The 13,787-nt window shown below is 40.8% G+C and overlaps 1 protein-coding gene across 1 annotated transcript in view; it reads left to right on the forward strand.

The window, feature by feature from the left end:
* The first annotated feature begins 2,105 nt into the window (after positions 1-2,105).
* llgl2 (LLGL scribble cell polarity complex component 2) overlaps positions 2,106-13,787 on the forward strand; it is a 50,304-nt gene continuing 38,622 nt past the window's right edge. The window contains exon 1 of the mRNA XM_080872449.1: positions 2,106-2,406. The gene's annotated coding sequence lies outside the window, so the exon portion shown is untranslated. The remainder of the gene's footprint in view (positions 2,407-13,787) is intronic.

A 13,787-nucleotide genomic window follows, 5' to 3' on the forward strand; every position in this document is an offset into this window, starting at 1 on the left:
AGTTTTAAGCCTGATCTTAAAAGTAGAGATAGTGTCTGTTTCCTGAATCCAAACTGGAAGCTGGTTCCACAGAAGAGGGGCCTGAAAACTGAAGGCTCTGCCTCCCATTCTACTTTTAAATACTCTAGGAACAACAAGTAAGCCTGCAGCCCAAGAGTGAAGTGCTCTAATGGGGTGATATGGTACTACAAGGTCATTACGATAAGATTTTGAATTCAATTCTGGATTTAACAGGAAGCCAATGAAGGGAAGCCAATATAGGAGAAATCTGCTCTCTCTTTCCAGTCCCTGTCAGCACTCTTGCTGCAGCAGTTTTTCAGCGTCACTCTGAGACAGGATATTTCTAATTTTAGAGGTATTGCGCTAATGGAAGAAAGCAGTCCCACATATTTGTTTAGTATGTGCATTGAAGGACATATCCTGGTCACAAATGACTCCAAGGTTCCTCACAGTGTTACTGGAGGCCAAGGTAATGCCATCCAGAGTAAGAATCTGGTTAGATACCATATTTCTAAGCTTTTCAGGGCCGAGTACAATAACCTCAGTTTGATCTGAATTGGACTGGAATGGACCATCAGCAAGAAGTTTGGACAGAAGGTGACAACTTTCAAGGCAATTATTCAGAAATGAAAGAAATATAAAATGACCATGAATCACCCTCTGTCTAAAGCCCAAAACAATATATTGTTTCATGTGGTGCAGATGAGCATGAGAAAGGTGGTGGATCAGCCCCAAACTACACAGGAAGTGCTGAGGGCAAGTGGGATCAGTCACCCAGAACACTATTAGTAACACACTACACCATAATGAATTGAAATTTTGCAGTGTCTGCAAGGTCTCCTTGCTCAGGATAAGGGATATGTAAGGGCCCATCTAAGTTTGCCAGTGAACACTGACATAGTTCAGAGAGGGCTTGAGAGAAAGCACTCCCAAGTGGTCAGATGAAACCAAAATCAAGCTGTTTGGCCTCAACCTGACCTGCCATGTTTTTAGGACGACAAATGGCCTGTATTTGTATAGCGCTTTACTAGTCCCTAAGGACCCCAAAGCGCTTTACACATCCAGTCATCCACCCATTCACACACAGGTGATGGCAAGCTACATTGTAGCCACAGCCACCCTGGGGCGCACTGACAGAGGCGAGGCTGCCACCAGGCCCTCTGACCACCACCAGTAGGCAACGGGTGAAGTGTCTTGCCCAAGGACACAACGACAGAGACTGTCCGAGCCGGGGCTCGAACTGGCAACTTTCCTATTACAAGGCGAACTCCCAACTCTTGAGCCACGATCGCCACCAAATGCTGAGTATGACCCAAAGAACACCTTCCCTAAAAACACCATCCAAATCTGACCAGTTTCCAGTGTATTAGTTACAAAGAGGTCTCTCTCCTCATTGAGAATTAAGATCTAGAACCTCTTAATTCTGTTCTGAGTCTTCTTCATTGGTATGGTAAATGCAAAAACTGACAGGCTGATATGGCTGATATATCTGAACAGTGTTTATGGTAAAACATTCAGTGCTGTGTAAAAGTCTTTGTGTAATTTTTAACAGTGGTATTTGTCTGATAGTATTGCTATCCACAGTTTGTTTCCACTCAGTGGTGTTTTCTAGTTAGGAAACAATCAGACAAACAGGAGTTTTAAAGGATTACAGTTAAATTTGTAATCCTATTCCACATGTCACTACAAGAGTGTGATTAAAGTGGCTCATTTACATTTTGAGAGAAGCCAGTTGAGTCTAATAATAGTGTTGATGATATAATTTTCACCATGTACATATGCACAGATCCGATAGAAACTCAAAGTAAAGGTCAGGTGGTAGATGGATTAAAAAAATAACAAACTCTGCTTCGTCGATAGTCACGTTTTGAAGGGTTTAGCCAGTTTCTAGAAATGAATGTTAGTCCTTCCAAAGTGGGATAGATGCTGTCTCTTCTAACATCACCAGATTTTCCCCAGGAACTTTATCAATTACCAGCCTACATGCGGCTAGATATGCCGCTCTTGGTTCGTCGTTTTCAACCAAATTTCAAAGCAAACCACTGACCGGACGTCTGCACACGTTTACGAGGTGTGCTTGAATGTGTCATGAGGGCGGAGTTAGCACAGCAGTGAGGTTTAGCCTAGCAGGAAATACTGAGGCTAACCACCGCAGCGGTGGAAAACAAAAACCAGCCAACCCAGTTTTAGTTCCTTATAGATCTTTAGATGTGATAGTTGCTCAACAAGAAGCCTGTCGCCTGGATTCCGGGAATACTTATTCACGGCGTGTCTACGTCTTCCTCGACTCTGGAAGGGGAGAGATACCTCTTTGTAACTAATACACCGGGAACTGGTCGGATTTGGAATTTCTTTCAACGGCTGTAAACGGTGCACCTCTGCTGAGCAACGGCCGTTTGGAATCAGGTGGGTTAGGAAGTCGGACCGCACGCTCTCAGACCTTGTGCCCGTAGTTGTTGTGAACCGTCCGGCTAACAGTTTATTCCATGCTGTTTACTCTTCAGTATGTACACACTTCAGCTGAAGCTAGCTCAAGTTGTGTGTAGAGCCAGAATGTCATTTGCCAGTTTTTCTATGGTTAGCTTTCTAACCATCTGAAGTAAACCAAGCAAAACAGGCATATGAGCGTTGCCTCAAAAATCTGTTTTGTGTATATTTTTCTCAAAATTTTCATACCGATTACAATCGCAAGAATGGAGTCTTGCGATGACAGACGCTTTAACTTTCGGCAAGTCGTCGAGTTTTAAAAATGTAATACAAGGTGGACTGATTGAAATGACCGTCTCACATCAGTAACTTGCCTTCTTTATTAAATTTTAAAGAATGACTATAACCACACCAGTCAGCTTTTGTATGTAATTGGTAGTTTTCGCCATCGGTTAGCTTGTTTTCACTCTTAAAGCTACAGTAAACCTAATTGCAGCAGCCTGAAGCCATTCAGTTATTAAGACAAGTCCACACGGAAGAAAATTGGGTAGAAATGGATTAGCAGTTTCCCGCAAGACGTCAGCAGTATTAGAGAAACTGGGGAATTTCTTGCTAACCTGCATGTGCAGCCAGGTGAGTACTAGTTGCAGCTAATGTTGCATAATGACGGCGACATCTAACCTGACTAAGGTGTGTCTCAGCAGTCAGTATGTTAGTAAGCCCTTTGAGTCAACGGTCTGGTTTCAAGAGTGAGTAAGTACTGTGTTTGGGGAGGGGGAGTACGAGGAAGGCGGTTTCACCTGTTTGGCTGGTTTCACGATAATTCGTATTTATAAAACTGCTGACATTGTATCCACCGAGTCAGAGCTGAGCTGAAGTCCTGAACTACAATGCGTATGTACTGTGATTGCTTCGTCTAATCAGCTCAAATTCATATGAAGTATTCCTCACTATGAGGAACAAACTAGTAATGATGTGTAAGACAACATCAGACTTTGTAAAACAAAATGAATGAAGCAGGGTTTTCCCCATCAGTTTACACACTAAAGATTTATTTAAAATTTCTGACTACTTAATAAGGAACATCAGCCATATTACTATATTGCTCTGGTCTGCCTAAATGTGTGAGAGTGTGTGTGAGTGAGGTGAGGTGTTGCCAAAAGGTATTTTAGTGAAATGTTAAATGCCATCTTGACCGACAGACATGAAAAATCAATTTCCATTATTTCCTTTGCTCTTGCCTCATTTCGGCTCAGTGTTTACTGCACTCTGCTGTCATATGGTCTCTTTTTGTCTTTCTCTTGTAGGTGCACTTAATCATACATATATGCATCACATGTGAAGTGTCACAATGTGAAGATATTAAAAATGGTAACGATATATTTTGTCACTTGTATTCAAAATAAAAGTGTTACAGAAACATAACAGGAAAGAAGTTCAACTCACGTGCTCACAGTTTATCATGAAGTCACAAATGTTTGCAATGAAAAGCTGTTGGCATAGATGGTGTGAAATGGGTCCAAACCGCTGGCTTTCTCTGTGCAATGTCAGCTTTCCAGTTAGCAACAGGTGCATGCTTGGGGCCTTAATCACTGAACAACATTGAATTTCATTGAGTAACTTGGCTTGTTATCACCAAAATGGAACCACCCATATGCAAAAAAGTTGTTCTATTAAATGGTGCAAAAAAAGAAAAGAAAAAAGAATCGGAATCTGTTTTATTAGAACAGCCATTGTTCAGCATTCACACTGTACAGTCTGGACAGGTTACTGCCAAATGAAGCACAGGCTGTGTACTTCCACCTGCATGAGCCCAGGACTAGTCAAACAAAAGCCTTTGTTCTCAGGCTTGGTGTTATTCCACCTGCATTGCAAAGTCCACCTGAAACTATTATAGAGGCAAAATAAATGGCCCCTCCCAAAAGTGAGGCAAGCTGGAGGGTGTTCACCTCTTCTAAAGGAACAGTCCTGAACATTACCAGGAATTTTGGTTTTAGTTGTTCACACAATGCAAATATAAGGAAACAATGGACAAAGCTTTGCCATCAAAGGCTTCGAATTTTTAAACTTTTGAATGGGGAGGTTAATTTTTACTAACCTTTTACAGGTAACCCTAACCCTAACCCAAAGACGAAGACGTTGCTTGGCTCAGACAGTCAGCTTGCTAAATTGATTAGGGCAATGCACTGAACGAAGCTGTTCTTTGGTTTGCTAATGGAAAAGCATAGGATATCCAAATGTAAAACCTCATGTTTCGTGTTTGCCAGCTCAATAGACACTATTAGAACATAACTGAAAACTTGACACTGTAAACATTGTTCCAGAGGATAGCCTAACCCTGAGAATGAAAGGCTCTGCACACTTAGCCTCAAGGAAGTTTGTCAGTAGATCCTCATCACGATCATTGTTTGGGTAAACATGAAGTCAGAGCTTATGACATCACTGGTACTTCATGGAAATGATTGTTTATAGTGTTCTAGATTGAAACAAAGCAACTCTAGATGTGAAGATTTTGATATTAGTTTTCATAAAGCAGTGCGTATGTGTGCTCATCCAATACCTTTCTCTCTTGGATAAAAGAAAAGACCTACAACCAATTTAAATTCTAACAATTTACTTTTTTGAAACCACAAACAATTGTGGTAATGTAACGACACTGTTTGCGGGTCGAAGTGTGTGTTGGATGAGGTTCCCATCTGTAGTGCTTTGTTTCTTTTTCTGCCAAGAACTATTGAGCTGTCATTGTCTTCCTGTTAAAAGTGAGTTTTTCCTTCCCACTGTCGCCAAAGTGCTGCTCATAGGGGGTCATATGATTGTTGGGTTTTTCTCTGTATCTATGAAGCGCCTTGAGGCGACTTTTGTTGTGATTTGGCGCTATATAAATAAAATTGAATTGAATCATTAAATATTTGTAACACTATATGTTTTTAAAAAGTTGAGGTGTATATACTACAGCTGATGAGCTCCTGGTTTCTCAGGTACCAAATGTTTTAACACTTCAGATGGGTCTGGGCGATATGGCCTAAAATCCATATCACGGTATAATTTGAAGCACGTGCGGTAACGATATATATCTCGATATATTCTTTTCTTCTGTATAACGTATTTTACACACTATAAGGCACACTTAAAATCCTTTAATTTTCTCGAAAATCGACAGTGTGCCTTATGTATGAATTCTGGTTGTGCTTACTCACCTCGAACCGATTTTATGTGGTACACGGCACGCAGAAATCCAAAAATGTTTTAGTACGGCTTTGGTAAGCTATGAACCGCTTGATGGATTGTCGGAGCATTACGGCTGCCGTAGTCAGGAGCCTTGTGGAGTAATCTGGGTCCAAAACTCCGTCTGCTGCAGGTCCCAAAGTCAAACAAACACTGCGGCATCACTGACAGTTAAAAGCTGTCTAAATTCTTTCATTTTTAATAACATGATCAGCGTTGCTGCTTTACCAGGTGCAACAATTAAGTTTAACATCCAGGCATCCATGAAAACAGGATTCATTAAATTCAACGGAGTTAGAAGTTAGCAGGAAGTAACTCGCTAGTTTCCACCTAAACATGATATAGCATGTTCTGGCAGAGAGATATCTGAAAAAATTCAAACGTACAGCTCTGCTATCACTTCCAACATAAATGAAGAGAGAAAACTAAACAGCAGTGACGTTTGTAGGGTTACTGAAGTAGAACTAGTTGGTATATAACAGGGGTGCCCAATCCCGGTCCTCGAGAGCTACCGTCCTGCAGCTTTTCGATGCATCCTTGTTCCCACACACCCGAATCAAATGAATGGCTTGTTATCAGGCCTTTGCCAAACACGATGGCATGCTGAAGAGGTAATCAAACCATTTGATTCAGCTGTGTTGGAGTAGGGATGCATCTAAAAGCTGCAGGATAGTAGCTCTCGAGGACTGGGATTGGGCAGCCCTGGTATATAATGATGTGCTACGTGATTGCTAGCAAAACAGCTACGTTAGCATAACATTAGGACAGTGAAGCTGAAGGACGAACGCTAACAGTTTTCCACTCAATAAAAGTTAACGAATAGAGCAGCTGCGAGAGAATTCAGCATTAATGAATCAATGGCACGGAAGTGGAGGAAGCGCAGTTTTTGGCTTTCCCCATATTCCAAAAGTGCTTTGTGTCTTTGCTATTACTGTCGCCCGGCATAATTTGCAAATGATATTTTTTCAGCCGCTGCAATTCTTTCGACCAAAACAGCTACCGCTTGATGACACCATCAACATGCACTAGAGCGGTATAGTCAAAATCTCAACCATTGGCCCAATTTATATCGTTTATGCCGTTTATACCGCCCACCCCTAACTTCAGAACAGAATCACTGTGTTTAGATTTCAAGCTTAAGATCAGCTGATGGTGAATAATACGCACATGTACACGAGGTTGCCTGATTTGCAAGTGATGCAGCAGATTCAGGCTCTTGCAGGTAACTGTTCTTGAAGCTCAATTCTGCATGCTCAAACCGAGTGTGGAGGACAAAGCTCAAAGGAACAGGAGTCCTAATGTGATTGGTCAGGTTCAAAGCAGTGACGTTGCAGCATCTACGATGGAAAGGTTCAGGTTACTGCGTTAAACAGAGTTACACTTTGGCAGAAACATAAGCGTTGTATTAAAACATTTGTTTACAATTTTGAAAATGACGTTTCCGAATTAGCTAACAACGGCTGTTTGATGTGTAGCAGTGAAAATACTGACACGTTTATTACATTATTACGAAGCTGAAGAAATCTAAAGGAAAACAGAAATGAAAATTGTACGCGTTTTATGCCGCGAATCATCATGATTGAACAGGTCACACAACTTGAGAGCTCACATGGTTCACCTGAGGTGGGTGATCACAGTCTCTGATCAAATGAAAATGATCAGTTTTTTACAGGTGAGGAACTATCCTATCCTAAATTCTACATTTAATTAAAAGTAGTTGATCAAATTAGTTTCATTTATACAGCACCAAATCAAAACAACAGTCACCTCAAGGGACTTTATAATTGTAAGGTAGACCCTACAATAATGCATACAGAGAAAAATCCAACAATCATATGACCCCCTATGAGCAAGCACTTTGGCAACAGTGGGAAGGAAAAACTCCTATTAACAGGAAGAAACCTCCAGCAGAACCGGGGTCAGGGAGGGGCGGCCATCTACGTCGACCAGTTGGGGTGAGAGAAGGAAGACAGGACAAAAGACATGCTGTGGATGAGAGCCAGAGATTAATAACAAGTATGATTCCATGCAGAGAGGTCTATTAACACACAAGCCATAAGGTAAGCACAAAAAGAGAGTTTAGTCAAAGCTGTGTCCCAGATGTCACACAGGCACTTTTATTAATATACAGCATAGATGTACATGAAGAAATTACTCAAAAATAAATTATCAGCATTTATTAAATAATAATGCTCCATAAATAAAAGAAAACAATGTTGTTTTTGTGCATAACAATAAGCTCACAATTGAGCAGTCAAAATGTAAACTAAAAGACGATGCGCATAATAACAAAGACAGATTTCACAGCTGCTCTATTCCCAAGTTCTACTGCGTGACTGACAGCCTTGAGTTTGAAATCCTCTTTGTAACCATGTCTCTTAAGAGGTGCCATTTATGGTCCTTATACACACAATACGGTAATATTACGTTGAAGCACAGTACATATCACTCCGCGAGGCTCCAGACTACGGTAGCCGTAATGCTCCGACATTCCATCAAGCGGTGCAGCTCCGTAGCTTACCAAAGCTTACCCAATTTCGCTGTGCAAGAAACTGCACAATGACAATAAAAAGCTCTAAGTCTCTAAGTCTAAAGTTTTACTAAAACATTTTTTGAAAGATTGCTGAGCGGCGTGTACCACATAAAATCAGTTGGCGGTCAGTAAGCACAACCAGAATTCATACATAAGGCGCGCTGTCGATTTTTGAGAAAATGAAAGGATTTTAGGCCATGCAGCCCCTGTCGTTAGCGCGGTTAGCTCGCTAACACGTTGACGCTGTTCACCCCCACGCACGGGGTGGTCCGCGGTAACTCATTAACAGAGATTTTCCGTGTTCATCTTGTCGCTGCCTGCAGGTGAAGCTATGAGGGAGGGGGAGTTGTGTTCAGTGAAGGAGAGGCGAGGCTGAGTAACGTTGCATAGAGACAAAAGTGGACGAAAGAGAGGCAAACTTGCGGCTCCACAAGTATAATTATAACGTAACATAGACTATATCGATATAAACGATATTGTCACATCTTATATCTCGTATGAAAATATATCCATGTTTTTTAAAAAACTCGATATATCGCCCAGCCCTAACACATTCTATAAAAGTAATCTTTTACTGAAGTAAAACTGTTTTGCATTGAAATGTACTTGAAACAAAACACAATTGTTGAGTCATTAAAGCGTACACAACAGCTGGAGACAATTCACTGTAGCTAAATTGCAACATCATGTCATTTATTTTTATTTTATTTTTTTTTATATGATATCTGCCTTATTCTTCTAGATAGAAATAGAGCTTTGAACAGAGTACAGAATCAAACACTCACCTTTGTAGCATGCAGTGTTGTGTTGAATAATTATTTTCATGATAGTTTTCATCAACAACCTTTTTCTCTGATGAGATAACGAAATAAAAACTAATGCACGAGGACAAAAACTGAGGAAATGTATAGACACCTTCTTTAGCAAATACAGGCGCTGAAACATTTTCTCTTCACAAGCCATCAGCATATTGAATACGTACAACATACACACAGTAATACACATGCACTCATAAACCTATACATCACTACCACATGAGACAAATGCAATTCTTGAGAGCAACCTTGCATATCTGTATAAGTTGTATCTGCCAGAATCACTTTGAGGCAGTCCAAAAGTCTTTTTCCATGGTTTCGCCGAACTCCTTGTACCTTGCACTCCCACAGCCTAACCAAGCTTGATAATAGAGCAGGGAGATATGACCAAAAATATTTATCACGATATAAATTTGAAAATTTGCGATAACGATATAACTGACGATATAATTGACAATAGACAAAACACTTTGGGCAACTCCACAACTTTATTTGTGCAAAAAAAACCAACCCATCAATGTATTTTCACTTAAACAAGCAGCTGTTTTTTATGTGCATTAGTTATATAAATACAAGTTATATAAAAATGTAACAGTGCAAATGCAAATTCCTTACTGACAGTTTAACCAAAAGGCATTTCCAGTGGAAACTGGCCGACATATCCTCAGCATAACCATGTATAATATCCACAAAACCTAAAGAGGTTATACACACACAATACGGTAATATTATGTTGAAGCACAGTACGTATCACTCCGCGAGGCTCCTTGCTACGATAGCCGTAATGCGCCGACAATCCATCAAGCGGTGCGGGTTCGTAGCTTAGCAAAGTAAACACAACCAGAGTTCATACATAAGGCACACGGGATTATAAGGGGCACTGACGATTTTCAGAAAAATCAAAGGATTGATTTTAAGTGTGCCGTATTTTCCAAAAAAACACGGTAATAACGACAGCCCGCTAGCATGCGCTACCAAAAATTGTGCTTTGTTGTGTATCTGACGGACGAAAGCTAAACCAGTTCCACACCACTGAAGTTGCACTTTTACAAACCAGTTCTGGTTCATCTGTTTCATTCAACGATCCGCTTTCACCCTTCTCATTCTCTGTTGCCGCCATGCTTTTGCCGCCATGTGCGTATGAAAACAAAGGCACTGTGCATGCATGTTTTACCCATGTTCTATCACGATATTTCATTTTCTTATCATTGCCCAACATTATACCAGTATTACTGTGAACGGTATGATATGGCCCTGCCCTACTTGAGAACATTCTACTTTCAGCCTGATAGGACTCCTTCAGCTTTGGTGTCCACCAGCTGGTTCCACCACAACAGGCACCAACCACCTTGCTGCAACCTCAGCAATAGAGGTGCTGAACATTGTCCCCAGTCTCCCTCGGAAGGCTGTCGAACCTCTGTCAGAGGTGAGAGTTGAAAAGCTCGTGGACCAGGGCCTCTGCTAGGCATTCCCAGCTCATCCTCGCTATATATTTGGATGTGGCATGTCTGTCCAGCTTCGTCCCTCACTACCTGACCCAACTCAGGTGATGATCAGTTGATTGCTTCTCTCCTCTCTTAATCTGAGTGTCCAGAACATATGGCTGCTTATCCAAATCAATTTATTTAAACAGCACTGCTGTGTTGGCACAAGGCATAAAAGAAGATAGCAGTGGATGAATGTTAAAGGATACACATAAACTTAGTTACAGTACTTTCAGAAAGACACCTACTGTGATGATACTATTCTCTACTGCTGTGTAATTCATTATTGTAAATTTAAGTGTCATTAGGAAATGATCAGACAGCAGGGTGCTCATGGAATACTGTTAAATGCTCCGTTTCTATGCCATATGTTAAAACAAGAACTAGAGTGTAATTAAAGTGGTTGTTTTACATTTTAAAATTTGCCAATTGAGTCTAATAACAGATTAAATGCTGTGTTGAGGATGTCATTTTTAGCTACTACATGGATGTTATAATCACCCCCAATCATTATTTTATCTGAGCTGAGCACAAAATCAGAAATAGGACTGGTTTTGCAGCTGGGGTGGACAAGGCTGAGAATCAGGCTTTCGACTGGATTAAAGCTCTGTCTGGGTCTTTGGTTGATTAATAAGCTAGCATGGAAGATTGCTGCCACCGCACCCCCTCTTCCTGTGCTTCAAGGTTTCTGATAGTTAGAGTGACTCGGGGGTGTTGACTCATTTAAGCATAATCATCCTGCTGTAACCAGGTTTCTGTAAGGCAGAGTAAATTGATTTCTTGATCAATTATTAATTCATTTACTAACAGAGACTAGGAAGAGAGAGACCTAATGTTTAATAATCCACATTTCACTGTTTTGCTCTTGGTGCAGATATGGATGCTGTATTGTTCTCTCTTTGATGTTTTTTATGTTTAAGTCATTTTTGCTGGTTTTTAGTTTGTTTGTTTTTTTTCGGGGGGGTTGTCGGTTTGGGAGCTGACACAGTCTCAACGGGGATGGGGTTTTGGTGGTATACTGGGGGCTTTTGTTTAAGACCATCACCCAGCCATCCTGTTTTCGCAGCTCCTCGGGACAATCAGCCAGGGGAGCGCTATTGGGGCCTACGCTACCTTCACCTGCTCTGGCTACAGGGCAGAGCAGTCAGTGAATTGAAGCAGAGTCTCTAATTCAGGCCTCCAGAGCTACAAATAGGCTGCAGTTATTACAAGTATCATTACTGCTAAAGGAGGCCAAAGAGTAACTAAACATCTGACACAAAGAGCAGGAAAGTGCAGGAGGGACAGGTGAAGAGGCCATGCTGCTAGCGAATCCCTTAAGACACAATAAGTGAATACTGTGAATATAATTAGTGAGTGAATACACACAGTGTGCTTCAGATGAAGCATGTGAAGATTACACTATGAAATAAGAAGTTATCTGTAAGTTTTTAATTAAATTGGCTACGCAGATAAGCTACATAAAACACCACTGTGTGTTGGAACAGGGAGAAAAAAGTAACGTAACATATAACTAGGGCTGCCACAAACGATCATTTTGATAGTCGACTAGTCACCGATTATTTTTACGATTAGTCGACTAATCAGATCATCATCCATTGGATGTAAAACTACAGCTTATTGCACCAGCAGCATCTGCTCTTATATAACTATCATTAGCTTACAGCTTTAAGTGTTTAAGGTCTGTGCTAACTAAAAATAAAGACAAGATGATAGTTTATTAAATTTTAATGAAATTTGCAGATTGTTTCGGTGAAGCTTAATAAACTCCTTGCTATCTAAAATATAACAGGACACTGGAGTATATTCTGGAGCATCTCACACTTCTGATAATCAGCTGTCTGCTTGATGTTTATTCAGCTGTGTAAAAACTATAACTTTAATCTCAGACAAACTGATTTACTCAGGAACAAATAAAATACTAAAAAAAGCCAAACAATAACATTTTAAGTTATCTAGAAAGTGTACATTATTGTACTTTATTGAGCCCCGTGGGGAAATTGCTCTCTGCATTTAACCCATTCACTCAGTGAAGCAGTGGGCAGCCATTGGGCGCCCGGGGAGCAGTGTGTAGGGACGGTACCTTGCTCAGGGGTACCTCAGGGTAGCTGTTAAGGGGAATTGAACCCCCGACCTTCCGATCATGGGGCAACCACTCTACCTACTGAGCTATCCCTGCCCTAAGTGACTCATATATATTTAACCTGAGTAGCGAAAGACGGCGGTGGGTTTGAAAACGATTTGCGGGGAGTCCGGTGTTCTCACGGCGCTAGTGAGCCTAGCCCCCGGCTCGCTAACGAGCTAGTGGGTAACAGACGTCTCCGAAAACGTCGGAGCGCTTTTGAAAATATGCGGTGTCTTGATAAACTGAGCAGATATTTGAGGTTTACACAGCTACATTCTCGCCTGAAAATATGTTAAACGTTTATTTTGTGACCCAGAAAGAATAATAAGAATAACATTAAAACTAACTAACTAGCTGCCGCCATTGTTGGAAACTGAGCTGGGCCGCGCTATGAATTCTGGGACACAGCTGCTTCTTCTTCTTCGGGGTTTAACGGTAGCTGACATCCTTGTACATGCAGTGCTGCCATCTTCTGTTTCAGTTCGTTATTACACTCTTAAATCCTGCCACTTATTCCTGCGTCTTTTGTGATCTTACAAAGCTTCAAACGACGCGTCGACTATTAAATCAGTCGTCGACGATTTTGATAGTCGACGTAATCGTGACTAGTCGACTAATCGTGGCAGCCCTACATATAACCCACATATGTAACCCATACGATTTAAATAGATTATTTTCTTGTGACACTGCTTAGTTTAGTTCTGTACTCTCTCCTGGTCTTGTGTGTATTTATTTCAGTTGTATGTTTCATACACACTTTTGTTTTGTTGTTGCTGTTTTTTGTTTTTGCTTAATTCATTGGTTATTTTATAACCAGTTCTTCTGCTTGTAAATGGTAAATGGCCTGTATTTGTATAGCACTTTTCTAGTCCCTAAGGACCCCAGAGCGCAGTACTGTGTGTACTGTTTGTTTATATGGACTGAATTAAGACTGCGAGGAAGAGACAAGAAGAGATATGGCCACATTTCACATGTGATGTCAGGGGAAATGGGAGCCTTTGTGAACCTTATGGAGCAACTCACCAGTAAAAGCACGATAAACTTTTACACTTTATACTTTAGTCAAATGAATTAACTTAAGATGATTGTCGATTAAATCTAATCAGAGTTAAGCGATTTGAATTCAGATGTGTAAATTACTAATAAAGTCACAAATGTTTGCAATGATGTAAATGTAA

Source organism: Rhamphochromis sp. 'chilingali' (assembly GCF_963969265.1).
Source record: "Rhamphochromis sp. 'chilingali' genome assembly, chromosome: 22".
Classification (NCBI taxonomy): Eukaryota; Metazoa; Chordata; class Actinopteri; order Cichliformes; family Cichlidae; genus Rhamphochromis; species Rhamphochromis sp. 'chilingali'.